General features: G+C 40.7%; 1 protein-coding gene across 3 annotated transcripts in view; it reads right to left on the minus strand.

Moving 5' to 3' along the window:
- Positions 1 to 18,271, minus strand: part of HTR3B (5-hydroxytryptamine receptor 3B) — a 52,497-nt gene that overhangs the window by 30,885 nt on the left and 3,341 nt on the right. For all 3 annotated transcript variants that reach the window (XM_064577417.1, XM_064577418.1, XM_064577419.1), the window contains exon 2: positions 15,771 to 15,891. The gene's annotated coding sequence lies outside the window, so the exon portion shown is untranslated. The remainder of the gene's footprint in view (positions 1 to 15,770; positions 15,892 to 18,271) is intronic.

Raw genomic sequence — 18,271 nt, forward strand, 5'->3', positions numbered from 1 at the left:
CTCTGGGCAACTTCACTTTCACCTCGCTTGGGAGCTCCCAATTCAAGTCCCAGTTGGGGAAACACTGAAATGTGCATGTTTCAATACAGGAAACTATCTGAGACGGAGTTAAAACATAATTCTGGGAGATGAATGTGTTTTCTCTATACCCTCTGCTCATAAAGACTCAAATTCCCTTCTGCTATCTTTTCTAGGAAACAATCCATACGTCCCCTATGGATAAACATATTTTCCAGAACATATCAAAGCCTTTGGGTAAAAAGAGAAAGTTCTGGAATCTAGAACTAGGAACAAGAGAGAAACAAGCAACGATAGGAAAAATAAGGAAATGGAAGTATGCTTAAATAAACCATAAGGGTAAAGCGTTCTTTGCTTAAAATGGGAAGAAATAATAAATTACATTTCTACTATGAATGCAAATTTGCCTGAGGAGAAAGATCAATTACAGGAGAGAGATTAAGGATTTAAGTGACCATTAATTAACAGTAAATTATGCCCCTTGAAAGCTAATGTGACATTCACACAAGCCCTAAATGCCTCACAGTTCAGTGATGTTTTAACAGACACTGATGGAAGCTATCCACAGACCCAGGGAAGATTCCTCGTTAGCGCTGCCTCTATGGATGTTAATAATTGGCTCCAAATAATTCACTTGTAAGATTTCTGGAAAGTTGAATGTGTCAGGGACTGAGCTAAGAAGCACTCTTAGGTGAAGAGAGATTAAAAAAAAAAAAAGATAAGAATACAATAGAATTATTCCTTTGTTTCCCTTGCTTTAACGAATTCTATCTTAAAGAGTTCTGGGCACTCTGATGAAAAGAGCTGTTCTCGCTTTAGTGAGTATGTCATCTTTAGGATTGTAAGAGTTATACATATATCTGAGAAGCTACAAGGAGATTGAGACTTAGGTGTGTGGTCTATTGAATTCCCTGTGTGTCAGGCACTGGGCTACGAGCATTTTATGTGAATTATCTCATTTGGTTTTTTACAATAGCCTTACGAGACGGGTACTCTCCAGCCCCATGAGCAGTCCCTTTACTACGGGTGAGGGACTAGAGGCTTAGTGAGGTTAGGACCACCCAAAGTCCTACAGCTTACCAATGAAGAGGCTGGAATTTAAACACAATTGACTGATCTGGATCCAAAGCCCAAGCTCTTAATCATGACATTCCACTGACCTGGCTGCCTGAGACTATTAGGGACAGCAGTGAGTAGCCCTTCAAAAGAAGACTGATGTGTTACATGGTGTACATCACTGGGCAAAGACAGCCCATTGTTATTTTCTGTATATGTATGTTTGCAGGTCATAAATATCTTATATTTGCATTGCACCTTACAGTTTCACAATGCTATCTTATTTGATCTTCACGATATGCAAAATAAACATTTAACGTACAGGAAAACTGAATCTCTGAGAGATTAATTGGCTTGTTCAAGGTCACATGGCTGGTGAGTAGTGCAGGAGGAACTAAACAGGTCTCCTAATCTAGGCCTCTTGCCCAGGACACTACCTTCAAGCAGCGGCCTTGAACTGGTGGTTGGCTTAGTGCTCTTGTATTTACAAATCATCTTGATATTAACCCAGCAAAAATTCCAGAGGGCAGATTTTTCTGCAACACATGTCCCCAGTATGATTTATGGTCAAGCACTGATTGCTAGGCACCATTAAAACACACCTTCTGTCACATTTAGAACAAAAATCAAGCATAATACAAAACATTAGAAAGAGACATCATTAAGAAGAATTTCTTCCTTTTCCTTACCTTTATTTCTCTATTTTATCTTACTTAGCTTAATGTTCACAATTATTTTCTGCTAAGAAAGCCATTTGGCATTTAATGAAATTTCCTGTTTTCATTTTTATAATTAAGATATGCTTTTATCCTTTAAGTTCAACGTTCAGGATTTTCCTACTTTAATGATAAGTGGTTATTTTTCTTCTCCACCCAATAAAAAATCATTTCCAGCTGCTGGGCTACCAAATTCCTTCCTCATCTCTGTAATTGACTCATTCCACTTCCAGTTACACTTTAAAACATGGAAACTCCCAGATATGAGCTCAAGGAGACCCCTCAAGAAAGTGGGGTGTTGGGGGGGGAACACCAGCATAAACATATATTCTTGATCTGTGTGTGTGTTTTAAGAATCCATTGGATCCTAAGGCAAATGGCCCAATTCAGTGGAGTTAATACTCGTACCACAATAGTTCAGTTCTAGAAATTCAGAAAAATATATTAATTTTTAAAGTATTTTAAGGGGAATTGTACACTCAAAACATGCAAGTTTCTAGTACGTGTCTCTAGAGATATATTCATTGTCTGTACAAACTTTGTACGGCGGGGGGAAACCCCCGATACTGAAATGATATCCAGGTGTCCATAGCCATGCTGTATCCAAGAGACTCTTTCTCTGGGCTACTGAAAGCTTATAACGAAGCCAAGACTATTTTGGATACTAAAAATCTGTTATTCAGACATAAAAGCAAATCTAAAAAAGAATGCCCCAAACTATCAGTGTAAAGCGCCACAAAGAGAGCTTGATTTCTAGAGAAGCAGAGATTTAGCAAACAACTAGAACATTTCCGAGCATATTTTCAGCTGTGTGTAAAAAGCCCCACTGTGTGACTCTGCTTGTATATATGTTTCTGTAATTGTAGGAGCAAAGACAGAACAAATCACTGGGCTCCACGTAGCTTTGCAGGACTGGCGTTTTACAGAGGATAAATAAAAACGAACACTTGTAAGGACTTATACAGCACAAGGTAGAAAAATATTGTCTCTAGCTTCTAAGAGTTAACATTCAATGCCTAAAATAAAATCAATGAAAGGACCCACCTGAGGCAGCCACCAGGACGAAGGGCCACAGAGGAACCATGGCACCTGCCCGTGTCCCCAGGCACGGCCCAAGGGAGGATATGCAAGCTTGCCTATCGGATGGACTGCCACTCAGTTTTTCCTAAAGGGGCTCCTCTTCACTCCATTCTTCTCTCTTGGCCAGTGTATGCTGTCCTTGCTGGTGCTATTTGTAAACACTAAACAGGACCGAAGGCAATGCCAGCACCACATAAATGTTTTGGAATCGATACCACTGCGATACCCCTTAACTTCTCCATTTGGTTCTGCCCCAGGATCAGATCATGGCCAACATTTCAATTTCCCTGACAGGAGATAGCTAAGTGAATAATGTAATCTAAGAGGAGCCCCTAAGGAGAGGAAATTCCACACTAATATGATTTCCTTTACAGTCTTTACCTAAGGCAGTGCTCTTGCTGACATTCAGGACACTAATTTCATTAATAATTGAGATCTAAATAGCTGTTCTAAATCAGACTTATGCAGCTACATCTTCAGCATTTGACAGTGGCTATTGGACTCTGGAATTACACAGAGCTAATGGAAACCTGGTATTGTCTGATGAAGAACGACTGCTAACAATACAGTGGGAAAAGTGCTTTTTGTTTTTCCTAAGCCCCTTTAATTAAAAGAAACATTGATTTTTGATAAATGGGAGTGCTTCTTCAATTGTCACTGCGTACAATTCAGAAAGTAACTACGTATGAGAGGATGCTTCCAGGCTTATTGAAGATGAGAGTTACTAAAGTTTAACATCATTCGATAAGATTTTTCTTTCACCTTTTGATCAAGTACCCATCCACTCTTCACTATTAAGGAAAAAGAGGCATGATTCTATATAACTCTATCTGCCATTGGTAGACCCCTAGATGCTCTAGAAACGAAAACTAAATTCCATACCATTTCCAGCGTCTGTCTGCTTTTTACTGTAGAGGCACAGGATTGAGATGTGTTTCACAGAGCAAACTGATGGGGAAAAGTACATACCTGATCCCTCTTCTCCTAATTATTCAGCCCCTTTGTTTAAAATCTATGAAGCTCTCGTCTTAATTTTCATCTACCTATAAAATGTAGCCTGATTGGTGTCCTACTGTTGGTGACAGGAGTTACAAATACGGAAATGGAGAAAACTAGGACAAGCCCTGTGGTGTTGAGTTGGTTTTGTAGGTATCAGTATGAACTCATGGTTCTCAATACACGTTGCTAAGAATGGAAATAAACACAGATGTAAATGTGTGTGCACATGTCCTTACAAACATACATCCCTAGGTCTGTCCACCAGTGGGTCTGGGGGGAGGGACACCCCAGTAGCAATGAGTATACCCAATACCCAGAGCTTAGTTTCTAAATAACATGCCTACCTAAAAGGAAGAAATGGAGAAATGACCGATTTCAGGGATGGACAGGAGAAGTGTAAGAAGAGCCTAGAACATCTCGTTGCATCACAAAGTAAAGAAGTGCTAAAGTGAATAATAGGGACATGGTCAAAGGACATAATCAGCCTGAAGGGTCTCCCACTTGCCAAATCTGGGACAATTCCAGCATCAGAATCAATAATGATGGTGAAGAATTATAACCCACTAAATAAAATACTAAGACACAAGTCCATGCTGATTTAAACAAATGAATGAAAAGAAGAGAAGGCTTTTCCTTAAGTTAGAATGCCAACTAATAAGGGCGCCTGGGTGGCTCAGTTGGTTAAGCGACTGCCTTCGGCTCAGGTCATGATCCCGGAGTCCCAGAATTGAGTCCCGCATCGGGCTCCCTGCTCAGCAGGGAGTCTGCTTCTCCCTCGGACCCTGCCCCCTCCCCTGCTCTCTCTCTCAAAATCTTTAAAAAAAAAAAAAAGAATGCCAACTAATAAATGTAGAAGGAATGCTAGAATCTTCATAGTAATTATTCACTCAAGAAACATCAATGTCTGATAAAAACTAGTTGGTGAAAGTTTGATGAAAAACAGGACACTTACACAAGATACTCATTAATCACAATGATTAAAAAACACACACACACAACTTTCCATGGAGAAAATCTGGCAGACAACACCTTAATCAAACAATGAAAATTAACATTACCAATCATGGGAGTTGTGTGCCATGAGATAGAAGAAACTGAGAAGAGACAGCTGCATTTCTGCTATCATCCTGCAAAAAATTCAAAACTTGAATCTATCCAGGAGGAAACACCAGATAACCTCGTACCGTGGGACATTCTACAAAATAGGCATATCATCTTCAAGAGTGTCAAGGTTATGAAAGCTAAGGAAAGACTGAGAAACTGTATCACACAAAAGCAGATTAAAGAGACATGACGACTCAGTGCAACGTGTGATTCTGGCTTGGATCCTGTTGTTACAAAGAACATCTTGGGGAGAATTCATAAGACTCAAACTGGGGCCTGTAGATTAGATGGTAATGATGTAGCAGTGCTAATTCCCTGATTTTGATGGAATTGAGATCATGTGAGGTTCTTGTTTGTAAGAATCACACACTAAGTACTCACAGGTGACAGAGCATCATGTTGGTTTATTCTCAATTGGTGGGGGGGGGGGGCTTCATTCTACTGTTCTTCCAGTCTTGCTGTGTATTTGAAAATATTTCAGAAAAAAATGTAATCTGGTAGAGGAAATTTGATACAAAGTTATGAAAAGTTTGAGAAATATCCTTTAGAGAGGGTGGCCAGATAAATGGGACTTTATTAAGAGAGAAGATCACCAAGGATTGATGTGGCCACCAAGGTCCCAGGCGTGTCCATCGGGAGAAAGGCAAGCTACAGGCAGCATATCCATGTGCACTGCACTTTTTATGGGAAGGCAACGCGGAAGCTTGCCTTTATGCAAAGGTTTAATCGAGATGATGATCGACATTATATTCTTGCCACGCATTTCAGTAAGCCATGGCTCTAAGTCAAACCTTCTGGGACATGCTTCCCCTCCCTTTTCTTCTCACTTCCTCATATACCCATCTGTTACTGGAAGGCCATTGCTAATGATGTGTAATACAGGTACATTACGACCTTCATTAGCTAATTTAACAACAGTCTGGTGATCCTGCCCATTACAGCTCTTTACTGGCCGATGAATTCTGCCAAGATGGGAAAGGTTTTGTGTGAGTGACTGGTCTTCAAAAGAGTTTATATATAGGGGCGCCTGGGTGGCTCAGTTGGTTAAGCGACTGCCTTCGGCTCAGGTCATGGTCCTGGAGTCCCGGGATCGAGTCCCGCATCGGGCTCCCTGCTCGGCAGGGAGTCTGCTTCTCCCTCTGACCCTCCTCCCTCTCATGCTCTCTGTCTCTCATTCTCTCTCTCTCAAATAAATAAATAAATCTTTAAAAAAAAAAAAAAAAAAAAAAAAAAAGAGTTTATATACAGATGCTTCCTGATCTTTCTTGATCGCCCTGCTCTGCATCACCAGATGGCTCAGATATTTCTTTTTCCTACCTTACTGTCCTGTCTGGATGTAGTTTGTTTACTCAGTGCCTTTAGATTTGGTATCTCTTCCCTGTTCAACCTTTAATTTTTCATGAAAACTGTCTGTTCTCCTTAATACAGTACTTTTTAATTCACATTGTTTCTTATAATCCATTACTCAAGGATCTCACCCCCACTACCCCACTCTCAGACAGCTCTTTAGGAAGGATGAATGTGAGATGAACCCCATTCAGGTCCTTCAAGCAGATCAGTGTATTAAAATAAATTAAAAAAATGGAATTGTCAGGAGCTCAGCATTCAGGCTTCTTAAATATCAGCTGGGAAAAGAAAGACTTATTAATCTGAAGTTTGAATCTGCTGTTTCCCGAAAACGGTTTAGGTCGGGCCTACAATTAAGTACCTAGAGATGTATTTCTTTCAGTAGCCCCCCTCTCCACATTCCCATGAGCCCTTGTACTTGGTTTCTCCATCATTTCCAAGTAAGATATGACACCTCTTAGCTGGACCAGTGTCTTTTAGAAGAAGGCGGGGGAGAGGGTTTATTATGCAAACATAATAAGGAAGTGTTTATTATGCAAACAGCGACTGAGTTATGTGTCCTTTAAGACTACTAAATAGTTTTTAATTACTGCTATATCAGTAAATCCCATAAATATGCAAATGCAATTAGTTCACAAAATAGACCTTAAATATCTTTATTCCTCTCCAACAAAGTTCTTTGAAGTTAATGGCTAACTCTCTTTGTTCACTTCCTTGGCAGTTGTGCGAAAATTGACAGGAATTTTGACAGATGTACATATTCGGGGGAAACCAGATTTTCTGAGCACATCTGGTCAGGCTGGAGGAGAAAAGTAGAAATGGATGCTCTAGCCAAAATCAAATATTTAATGAGTAGAGTCCCATATGAAATTTCTTTTACTCCATAGCATTATCCTCTGAAATAAATATCAAGGTAACTCCTGGGGCACCACTTCAAAGTCCAAAGCCACCCTCAACATCTGATTTTCTTCTGGCTCAGAATTTCATTTTTAATAATAATGCACATTTTTTTTCTGGCCCTTAAAAATGAATGAATGAATGAATGAATAAACAAACAGAGGAATCGTACCCCCCATGACTCTGGCCCTTCATGGCTATGTGACCTGATTTTCTATGGGAAGTCATAGAACACGGGAGTAAGTTTCCAGGCTTTTGAGTCTGACACATGTCATTTTCCCTCCCTGCTCCATCACTTGCTAGATGGCTCATGGCCTTGGTCAAACTGCTTACCATTTCTAAGCGTTAGTTTTGACATCCGTATAACAGGCTCTGTTTAATTTTCTATGGCAACATCACAAATTACCACACACTTGGCAGCTTCAGCCAAAACTCATTTATGAGCTCATGGTTCTGTAGGTCAGAAACCCAGGCACAACTTGAATGGATTCTCTGCCCAGGGTCTTAGAAGGTGAAATCATGGTTGTGTACTGGAGCTGGCTCTGACTGCAGCAAAAAAGCCAACTGTGTGTCGACCTGCCCAACTCTGTGTTCAGCGACATCCGGTTAGTAGCTTGAAATCAGCCATGTTGGGAAGGTCTGCCACACTTAGAAATCAGCAAACGCTGCCTGCCAATCAGGAGGGCTCCTCCCACCAGCTGGCTACTAAACATCTGCTAGTGTGTCATGGCCCACTCCCTGAGCCTCCAGGGCCTCAGAGAGACCTCCTATATGATAGCATTTTTTCAAGTATATTATGACTTTTTTTTTTTAATTAAGACTATTTGTTTACTTCCCTATTTCTTCCAGAATCCTGTGAATTCCCTGAGGGTAGAGCACTGTGCCTTATTCATCTCTGTATCTCCAGCACAGAGCTTGGCACCTAGTTAGGACTCGTTAAATATGTGAGAAGGATGGAGGAAAGAGAGGGAGGGAAGAACTGACAAGTGGGCAGAAAAGAAGCTTGGTTTATGCAAGAAAGAGGACACCAAAAAGGACGAGCTTTTTTTTTTTTTTTTTTTAAGATTTTATTTATTTATTTGAGAGAGAGAGAATGAGAGAGAGCACATGAGAGGGGGGAGGGTCCGAGGGAGAAGCAGACTCCCTGCTGAGCAGGGAGCCCGATGCGGGACTCGATCCAGGAACTCCAGGATCATGACCCGAGCCAAAGGCAGTCGCTTAACCAACTGAGCCACCCAGGCGCCCCAAGGATGAGCTTTTTCACAACCACACCCAATATGCTGTTCTTCCACCACCAACTCACAAAGGATGGGTGGGATCTTCAGAGCAAGACTGCTTTCATTTGGTTTCCTCCAGAACCAGCTAGCCAGCAGTGCATAGGATAAACGTGGGGCACAGACACAGGTAGTTCATGCCTCTCTGATTCTCTCAGAGGCTGCCTCAGATTCAGGGGTCTCACAGTTACCTGGAGGGAGATGTGCCCCCAGAACTAGAGGAACATGGAATCCCAGGTTTGCTGCTTCTTTTCATGCCTCTGACTACATCAGCTCCAGGGACACCGCTTCAACTGCAATGCAAGGCAGGTAGTCTGACTCAGTGGTCTGTGCTGTCCAGGCCTTGAAGTCTTGCTGTGCCAGCTCTGGGAATCTTCCCTGATCTGTGGCTCAATGCAGGACACAGGACCTCTCCATGTAGGCCCATTTAGAACTCTTCTGTGGAGGGGCGCCTGGGTGGCTCAGTCGTTAAGCATCTGTCTTCGGCTCAGGTCATGGTCCCAGGGTCTTGGGATCGAGCCCCGCATCGGGCTCCCTGCTCTGCGGGAAGCCTGCTTCTCCCTCTCCCACTCCCCCTGCTTGTGTTCCCTCTCTCGCTGTGTTTCTCACTGTCAAATAAATAAATAAAATCTTAAAAAAAAAAAACCAAAAACAACTCTTCTGTGGAGAGGTCACAGTCAACCACAGCAGGTGGAAGATATTCTGGTTCGGGTCTAAGTTTCTGGATATTTCCAACCCTGCTATGGACTTAAGATGGGGCAAGGGCTTTGATCTGTTAGAGCTTGCTTTATTTATCCATTCATCTGCTCACTATGTGGGGAATTGTGGCAGACACTGGGTAATATAAGATAAGAAAGTTCAAGGAACTTGGAACAGAGGTGATAGATAAGACCCATTTAGAATGCAATGAGATGAACACTAGCTAGCCGGTGAGTGAACAGGTGACAATGGAAGTAAAAACAAGAGCCAGACTTGGGTCGGGTAGGAGAGGTTTTTCACAAATGGCTTTTGTGTTGGGAAAAGACAGTCAATTAGGTGAGGGCAGGGAGAGCGGAGCTCTTTGCAGAAGGAACAGGGTATGAAAGGGCTGGATGGTACCTTGCTTTGTAAAACTGGGGAGCAGACAGGACCCAGGTTCTACCTGAATCTGTTGTTTTCTGACTTGCAATTCTAATTGCCCAAATAAATGCCTGTTGCTTTAAAAAATAAATAAAATAAAGTAAAATCAAATAAAATTAGGGAGACAATAATTCTAGACTCATGAGATGAGTGGATTAACAAACTCATGTTGCAAAGTGTTGAGGGGGGGAATAAAACAGAAAAGGGAAATATTGTATAAGTCTGTATAAGTGCCATTATTATAAAGCTGTCTCCAAATGGCCTGTAGCAATTATTCTAAAATGCACAACAGCTGTATCTGTCCCCTTTCTGCCATTGCTGAAATTTACACTGTCATTGCTCCAGGCGGAAGGCTTGGCACTAATAATAGGCTGGCTGACTATGGCTGGAGTGTGACAGACCTCTAGTTAGAGCCCTTGAAGACTGAGAGAGGAGTGGGACAATGAAAAGCACAGTGGAAACCAAAGTAGATGTAGTCAGAGCGCCGCCTTGTGGCAGCCACTGCACCCACAGCCCGGGAGAACTCCAGCCAACTCCAGTGTGTTTTACTCCACCCTGCACGTTTCCAGGACTTCAGAGTCATGCCATGCCTCCATTCACTAGTCTTCCTTCTTTGCTCTAAACATTCCTCTTCAGGTTCCCCAACGCCACCCCGTCTAATCTATTTCTACTCTGCTTGCCACTGTCAAATTCCTCCCTGCTTGCTTCTTTACTCTTGCTTCTTCAAACTCTTGGTCCCTAGGAGCACCCGAGGTTCCCAGGGACTCAGTGACTCTTTAAGGGGTAGCTTCCCTACCTTCTTCCTAAGAGTGGAAATAAATAAAGCCTTGGTCCTTCCCTTCTGAAAAGTTATAAACAGTATTACTAAAAACCATATAGAATTTTAATGTTAGAAAGTTCCACCTTTTCTAGAATGTCATAAAGGTAGAACCATACAGTATGTAGCCTTTTCAGAACCAGACCTATGAATACAGAGAACAAATGGATGGGTGCCAGACGGGTGGGGGGGGGGGGAGGTGGAGGGTTGGGCAAAACAGGTGACGGGGAGTGGGAGATACAGGCTTCCAGTTATGGAATGACTAGGTGACGGTATAAGGAATATAGCTAATGATGTTGTAATAGGGAGGTATCGGGACAGATGGTAGCCACATTTGTAGTGAACGTAACATAATGTATAAATTTCTTTGCATCATTATGTTGTACATGTGAAGCTAATGTAACATTGTGTGTCAACTACACTCAAATAAAAAAATAAAATAAACCCATACATTTCCTCTAAGCACTGGGTTAGTGGCATTTCACAAATTTTGATATGTTGTATATTCATTACTTTTCTGGGTTTTTTTAAAGATTTTTTTAAAGATTTTATTTATTTATTTGAGAGAGAAAGAATGAGACAGAGAGAGCATGAGAGGGGGGAGGGTCAGAGGGAGAAGCAGACTCCCCGCCAAGCGGGGAGTCCGATGTGGGACTCGATCCAGGGACTCCAGGATCATGACCTAAGCTGAAGGCAGTCGCTTAACCAACTGAACCACCCAGGTGCCCTTTTTAAAAGATTTTATGTATTTATTTGTCAGAGAGATAGAACAAGCAGAAGGAGCGACAGGCAGAGGGAGAAGCAGGTTCCCCGCGGAGCAGGGAGCCCGACGTGGGGCTCGATCCCAGGACCCTGGGTCATGACCTGAGATGCTTAACTGACTGAGCCACCCAGGAGTCCCATCATTACTTTTCTGCTTTAAATACTTTCTAATTTCTCTTGTGATTTTTTTGCCCCATAGATTATTTAGAAGTTGTTTATTTTAAAATTTGGGATGTTTTTATAGATACTGTATAGATCTTCCTCGACTTATGATAAGGTTATATCATAAGTTGAAAATACAATTAAGTGGAAAATGCATGTAATACACCTAACCTCCCAAACATCATAGCTTCACTTAGATGTGCTCAGAATACTTATATTAGCCTACGGTAGGAGAAAATCATCTAACACAAAGCCTGGTTTATAATAAAGTATTTAATATCTCATATAATTTATTGAATACTATACTGAAAATGAAAACCAGAATGGTCGTATGGGTACAAAGTGGTTATAAGTGGATCGGTTGTTGACCCTTGTGATCTAACTGGGGCTTACTACTGCTGCCCAGCATCATGAGGGAGAATGATACTGCATAGCACTAGCCCAGGAAAAAATAAAAATTCAAAGTATCGTTTCTAATGAATGTGTATCATTTTCACACCATCATAAGGTTGAAAAATCATAAGTGGAATCATAAAAAGTTGGGGACCATATGCATTTTTCTTGATTTTTAATTTTGGTATGGTCAAGGAACATATTCTATGATTTCGATAATTTTATTTTGAGTGAGAGGTGTTTTATGGGTTGGCATATGATTCATTGCAAAAGCACCACGTATACTTGAAAGGAATATGTATTCTGCTATTGTTCGTTGTAACATTCTGTATCAGTTAGATCGAGGTGGTCGATAGTGTTGTTCAGATTATATTTTCATTGTTTTTTTCTGCCCCTTGATGGACCACTTCCTGTGGGATGTTAAAATCTCCTACTGCTATTGTGGAATTGTCTGTTTCTTCTTTTTATTCTTTCAGTTTTTGCTTCATGTATTTTCGAAGCTCTGTTATTAGGCACATACACATTTATGATTATTATGTCTTCTTGATGAATCAATGCTTTTGCCGTTATAAAATGACCCTCTTTGTTTCTTTTTTTTTTTTAAGATTTTATTTATTTATTTGAGAGAGAGAGAATGAGAGAGAGCCCATGAGAGGGGGGAGGGCCAGAGGGAGAAGCAGACTCCCCGCCGAGCAGGGAGCCCGATGCGGGACTCGATCCAGGGACTCCAGGATCATGACCTGAGCCGAAGGCAGTCGCTTAACCAACTGAGCCACCCAGGCGCCCGACCCTCTTTGTTTCTGATAGTACTCTTTTTCACTGGTCTATTTTGTCTGATACTAATACCACTGAATACCATTCCAGCCTTTCTGTGTTAACTGTTTACACAGTGTCTTTGTTTGGACTGCAATAACAGAATACCATAGACTGGGTGGTTTATAAACAACAGAAACTTATGTCTCACAGTTCTAGAGGCTGGAAGCCTAAGATCAGGGTGCCGGCACGGTCAAGTTCTGGTGAGGGATCTCTTCTGGGTTGCAGACTGCCGACTTCTTTTATCTTCACATAGTGGAAAGAGGACTAGGAAGCTCTCTGGGGTCTCTTATAGGGCACTAATTCCATCAGGAGGGCTCCACCCTCATGACCTAATCACCCCCAGAAGGTCTCACCTCCTAATACCATCACATTGGGAGGTTAAGATTTCAATATATGAGTTTGGGGGGGACAGAAACATTCAGTCCACAGCACATGGTATATCTTCTCCTTCAGCCTACATGTGTCTTTATATTTAAAGTGCATCTCTTGCATATAGCATACTTGGGTCTTCCTTTTAATTCTGTTTTGTTAATTTCTGTTTTTTAATTGGAATATTTGATCCACTAATATTTAAAGTAGTTTTTGATAGGGTTGGATTTAAATCTCCCATTTTATTGTTTGTTTTCTATATTCTCCTGTTTTTTTATTCCTCCTTTTCTGCCTACTTTTTTTTTTTTAAAGATTTATTTATTTATTTGAAACAGAGAAAAGACATCACAAGTAGGTAGAGTAGCAGGCAGAGGGAGAGGGAGAAGCAGGCTCCCTGCTTGGCGGGGAGACTGATGTGGGGCTCCATCCCAGGGCCCTGGGATCATGACCTGAGCTGAAGGCAGACAGTTAATGACTGAGCCACCCAGGTGCCCCTCTGCCTACTTTTGGATTTTTTGATTTTTAATATCCATGAAAGATTACCTATTAGCATTTTAACTATACTTTTTGCACAATTTACTTAGTGGTTATGCTAGGAATTAAAATAAACATTCTTAACTCCTCACAGTCTACTTTTAGAGTTACTATTGTACTTTCCCATAAAATGTAGTAATTCTGCAATCATTTGATTCCATTTAATAGCCCTGCCATTATTTATGCTTGTTGTCAGATGCATTACATCTAAATAGACACACACCGTAAGACAATGTTATAGTTTTCCCCTTATACAATGTGTAACCTACTATGAAGCCAATTCAATGACTTTATAATTTCAGATACTGAATGCTTACTTTTGAAATTTTTTCATTTTGTTCTTGTTTATATTTTATAACTATCTGTTGAGGTTTTACTGTTTTCTCACTTATTATGAGTATGTTTTCCTTTACTCCACAGAGTATAGTTATCATAGATACTTTAATATTCTTGTCTGATTAATTCTAACATCTTGATCTGGCCTCTCTGTCTTTTCCCTTGATAATGGGTCATATTTTCCTGGTTCTTTATATATCAGAGTAATTTTGGATTATATCCTGCATATTATGTTTTACTGAGACTCTGAATTCTGTTATGTCTAAAGGGTAGAGAGGATGTGTATGTGTGTGTGTGTGTGTGTGTGTTTAAAATCTTCCTCCAATGAATGTTGATGTTTTTGTGCTTTAGAAGTGAATTAATTTGGTGAGACTCAAACTGAGAACAGTCTCTTTTGGATGTAGGCAACGGCTCAGAGCTCATCTGATTTCTTTTGTCCTTTTTGAGGTGCTTTGTGTCTACAGTAGAAGGGTCAGCCAGAGACTTGGGTAGAATCTGCACAAAAACCTAGGGATCCTTTTCTCTACCTCTCTCCTTTTCACAATTCCCTCCTTGCTTTTGGGTGAATGTATTTGTCCTAACCTCTAGTTTGGTTTCTCAGGCCAGAAGCCTGCTTGATTTTCTATCAGCACTTCCACCACCTCCTGTCATGCTGTGACTATGGCCTGTTGCCTGAGTAAAGCTGCAAAACTGGGGCACACACCCCTTGTCAGACCTTTCTTCTGTGTTCTGACTCTTTTTTTTTTTTTTTTTTAAGATTTATTTACTTTAGAGAAAGAGCGTGCGAGCGTTGGGGGGATAGGGGCAGAGGGAGAGGAAGAGAGAGAGAGACTCTTCAGCAGACTCCCTTCGGAGTGCAGAGCCCAACACGGGGCTTGATTTCAAGACCCTGAGGTCATGACCTGAGCTGAAATCAAGAGTCGGACACTCAACCAACTGAGCCATCCAGGGGCCCTTAGTGTTTATTTTTTTAAGTAGGCTCCACGTCCAGCATGGAGCCCAATGCGAGGCCCAAACCTAGGACCCCAAGATCAAGACCTGAGCTTAGATCAAGAGTCAGATGCTGGGGCGCCTGGGTGGCTCAGTCGTTAAGCGTCTGCCTTCGGCTCAGGTCATGGTCCCAGGGTCCTGGGATCGAGCCCCACATTGGGCTCCCTGCTCCACGGGAAGCCTGCTTCTCCCTCTCCCACTCCCCTGCTTGTGTTCCAGCTCTCACTGTGTCTCTCTCTATCAAATAACTAAACAAAATCTTAAAAAAAAAAAAAAGACGCTTAACTGACTGAGCCACCCAGGTGCCCCCAGATTTTTCGTTTTTATGATAACCAACACAGAGATTCCTAACTAATGTATGTACATGGGTGAAAAAGCCAAAAGTTATGTCATAGCTTTTCTAGTATGGTTAAATACTGAGAATGAATTCCTAGCCAAGAAAAGAAACAAAAATGTCACTTCTGTTAAACTTTGGTTTCAAGAAGCCTCCCCCCAGGAATCTTTAGAATCTGATCTGAACGTGTAGGCTTACTCGGTAATGTCACAGAGTGATAGAAAAGGGGCTCTTTATCCTATCCAGTTTGAGCAATGCAGATTTAGTTTTTGTAAAAATCAAAACCTATTTAAGTGTCACTTCATAACGTTGAAAATATTTTCATCATGTTCTCCCAATGAGCTTATAACCAGATCATGGACCTACTCACCATGATCAAGTCAGTGTTGGTTTTGCCATTGTCCCATTCTCTTTGTCTTGCCAATGAAATGATGAGATTTAACATACAACAATAATTATTGGGATCACTTCTTGTCTTTTCATGAGGTAGGAATAAAAGTTGAGAATCCTCTACTTCAAATAACACGACTAATAATTTTAAGCTAAGTACTTTTCTAAATCTTTTTTACTCCTTGGTACTAGAGCACTTGGTTTTGCACGGACAGACCAACTCTCTGAACGGCCTGCTCGGGGAACGCGATACTTACCTGTACTCCTTAAAGCAACTGACACCCCCTCTATAGGGTTGTAGCTCCTCACAAAAATGGCTGAAGAGTCCAGATGATCTATTCAGCACCCTGTTCCTTTGGTTTCAAGTTTCTTTTTACTCTGGAGAAGTAGAGGAGACAATAAATACTACAACAAACGACTGTTTCAGAATTTTAAAGTTCTTACCTTCAACATCCCAGGTCCGAAACTCTAAACTCTTTTCTCCCAAGGGGTTGGAAAACCCCCATTCAACTTCTACCCCTCTGGCAGAGACCATCAAAGATTTTCCCTCCTTTTAACTCTACATTGCCTCCAATTCTCCAGGGATGGCTCCCAGGCACCTGTAGGCCTTAAAGGCCATAGAAGTTGGCTTACAAAACTGAAAAAGCTACCGTCCCTTAAGGGCATGGGACTCAAGGCAGTGATCCCATGCACTTTCAGTGGGGTGCCCTCTATTCCCCCTGGCTGTGTTCTTTAGAAACAGATTAACCGATTCTTGTTAATGAGGCATACTTATCAGACTTGGCTAGAGATTTGCATTTTAGCTATACCTCAAAGACTTTGGTGGGATTCTCTAGGAATTGCTTACACTCAAGATAAACTCCGTAAGTAAAATGGCCATACAATTTATCATCCAAACCTAGAAGTTTGAGAAAGGGGAAGCTACTAATAATCGTGCTGGGAAAACAGGGGTAAACTGTAAGTGCCCCAGGCAAACTGGGACCTGTGTTACTCCACCTATAACTAGTCTTTGATGGAGCGCCAAGACTCCCATTGTCTTACACAGCTTCCTCTGCCTTTGTCAACACTGTTCAAATGGCACCTCCTCAGAGAAATCTTTACGGGCTGTTTCTTCTAGTTATTCATCCAGAATCCTATTTTTTTACTTTGGCCTATAGAGAGAAAGCTAGACTGTTTAGCTTAGAATCATGGCTCTGTCTTTATTAGTAGAAAAATCTTGGGCAAAGTATTTAACCTTTCTGTAGTGGTTTCCTCATTTGTAAACGAGGTATTAATAATAATAGCACTTACTTCATAGGGTATTGTGAGGATGAGTTCATAAATGCAAAGTTCTCAGAACACCACCTAGCCTATAAATGCTCAGTAAAGTTATTACTTCCTCTAAAAATGTTCTTTTCTTCCAGAGTCAAGTATCAGATCAGTAAAAACATTTGCATTTCTGAAGGCAAGTTTGTATTAGCTACTCTTGCCTCACCTATTTTTTCAAATTCTGATATTTTGAGAATGATTTTTCGCTTCAGTGGTGTCTAGGGTGAAAAATTAAGTCACCTTAAGTTCCAATTTATGCTCCAGTACTTACTGCATTATACAAGTTTCTATTTGCTTTTCCTGGGTAGCTTTCTGGCTTTTATCTTAAAGCATATTTCTGGTTTCTGTAGGAGGCCCCAACTTTGACACAGAAGTCTTTCCCCAAATCTAGAAGCTAAAAGGGAAAATGTTTTATAAAATGACTTTCTAACTCATTGGGCATCACCTAAAATCTGGATTTTTGGCACAATTTGCATAAAATGAAATGGTAATATTTTTCATTTATCTTGAAGATAGTCAAATTATAATTTCTACTTATTAGGACAGAATGTTAAATCTCTGCCTCATGCATCACCCAGCATAAAAGAGTAATCTTTGTAAACTACAGAGACTTGTGTTTTTCTGTATTTTTGGAAGGCACAGAAACATTATTAGAGTGAAGATTGTATGCTTTTGATCTTAATTTTAGAATAATGTTCTTTCAATGTTTTATTAAGCAGTTAATAAAATGTATGTAAAATGATATGATGAACCCTCATATATCTACCACTTGATTTATGAAAATAGAGCATTACCAATATCTGTAAATTCCCCTATACGTCCCTTCTCCTCCCTTCCCTTCCCCTTCCTTTCCCTCAGAGCTTCTAGTCCAGATTTTGTGTTTATAACATTCAGGCTCTTATTAGTAGTTTAACCATGTGTTTATCTTCCTAGACAATATATTATTTGACAATTTTTGTAATTTGTACAAATGGAATCATATTGTATGCCATCTTCTGTGATGTGTTTTTACCCTACAACACTATGTTCCTGGGATTCATCCATGATATTGCATGGCTGTAATTCATTCAGTTTAAGTGCTGTATACATTTCCATTGAATGACGACACAAAAAGTTGATTAGTTTTACTGTTGATATGTTTAGGTTGATTCCCATTCATCTGCTATTAAAAGTGTTACAAACATTTCTGTACGTATGTCCTGGTAACAATGTTTAAGAACTTTTCTAGGATATTCCTTAGGAAGTGCTGGCTGTGAGGCATGCACGACTTCAGACTTTAGTACTTGATGTCAAACTGTTTTCCAAAGTGGTTGTGCTAATTTACAATACCAAACAGCATACAGGTGTTCTCCCGTTGCTCCATGTTCTTGCCAACACTTGTTATTGTGGTATCTTAAAATTTTTGTCAATCGTATGCATGACATGGCATCTTTGTGGTTTTCATTCCTGT

Source organism: Mirounga angustirostris, unplaced genomic scaffold, assembly GCF_029215605.1.
Source record: "Mirounga angustirostris isolate CCGP_5_RB_7025 unplaced genomic scaffold, mMirAng1.0.hap1 SCAF_13, whole genome shotgun sequence".
NCBI lineage: Eukaryota > Metazoa > Chordata > Mammalia > Carnivora > Phocidae > Mirounga > Mirounga angustirostris.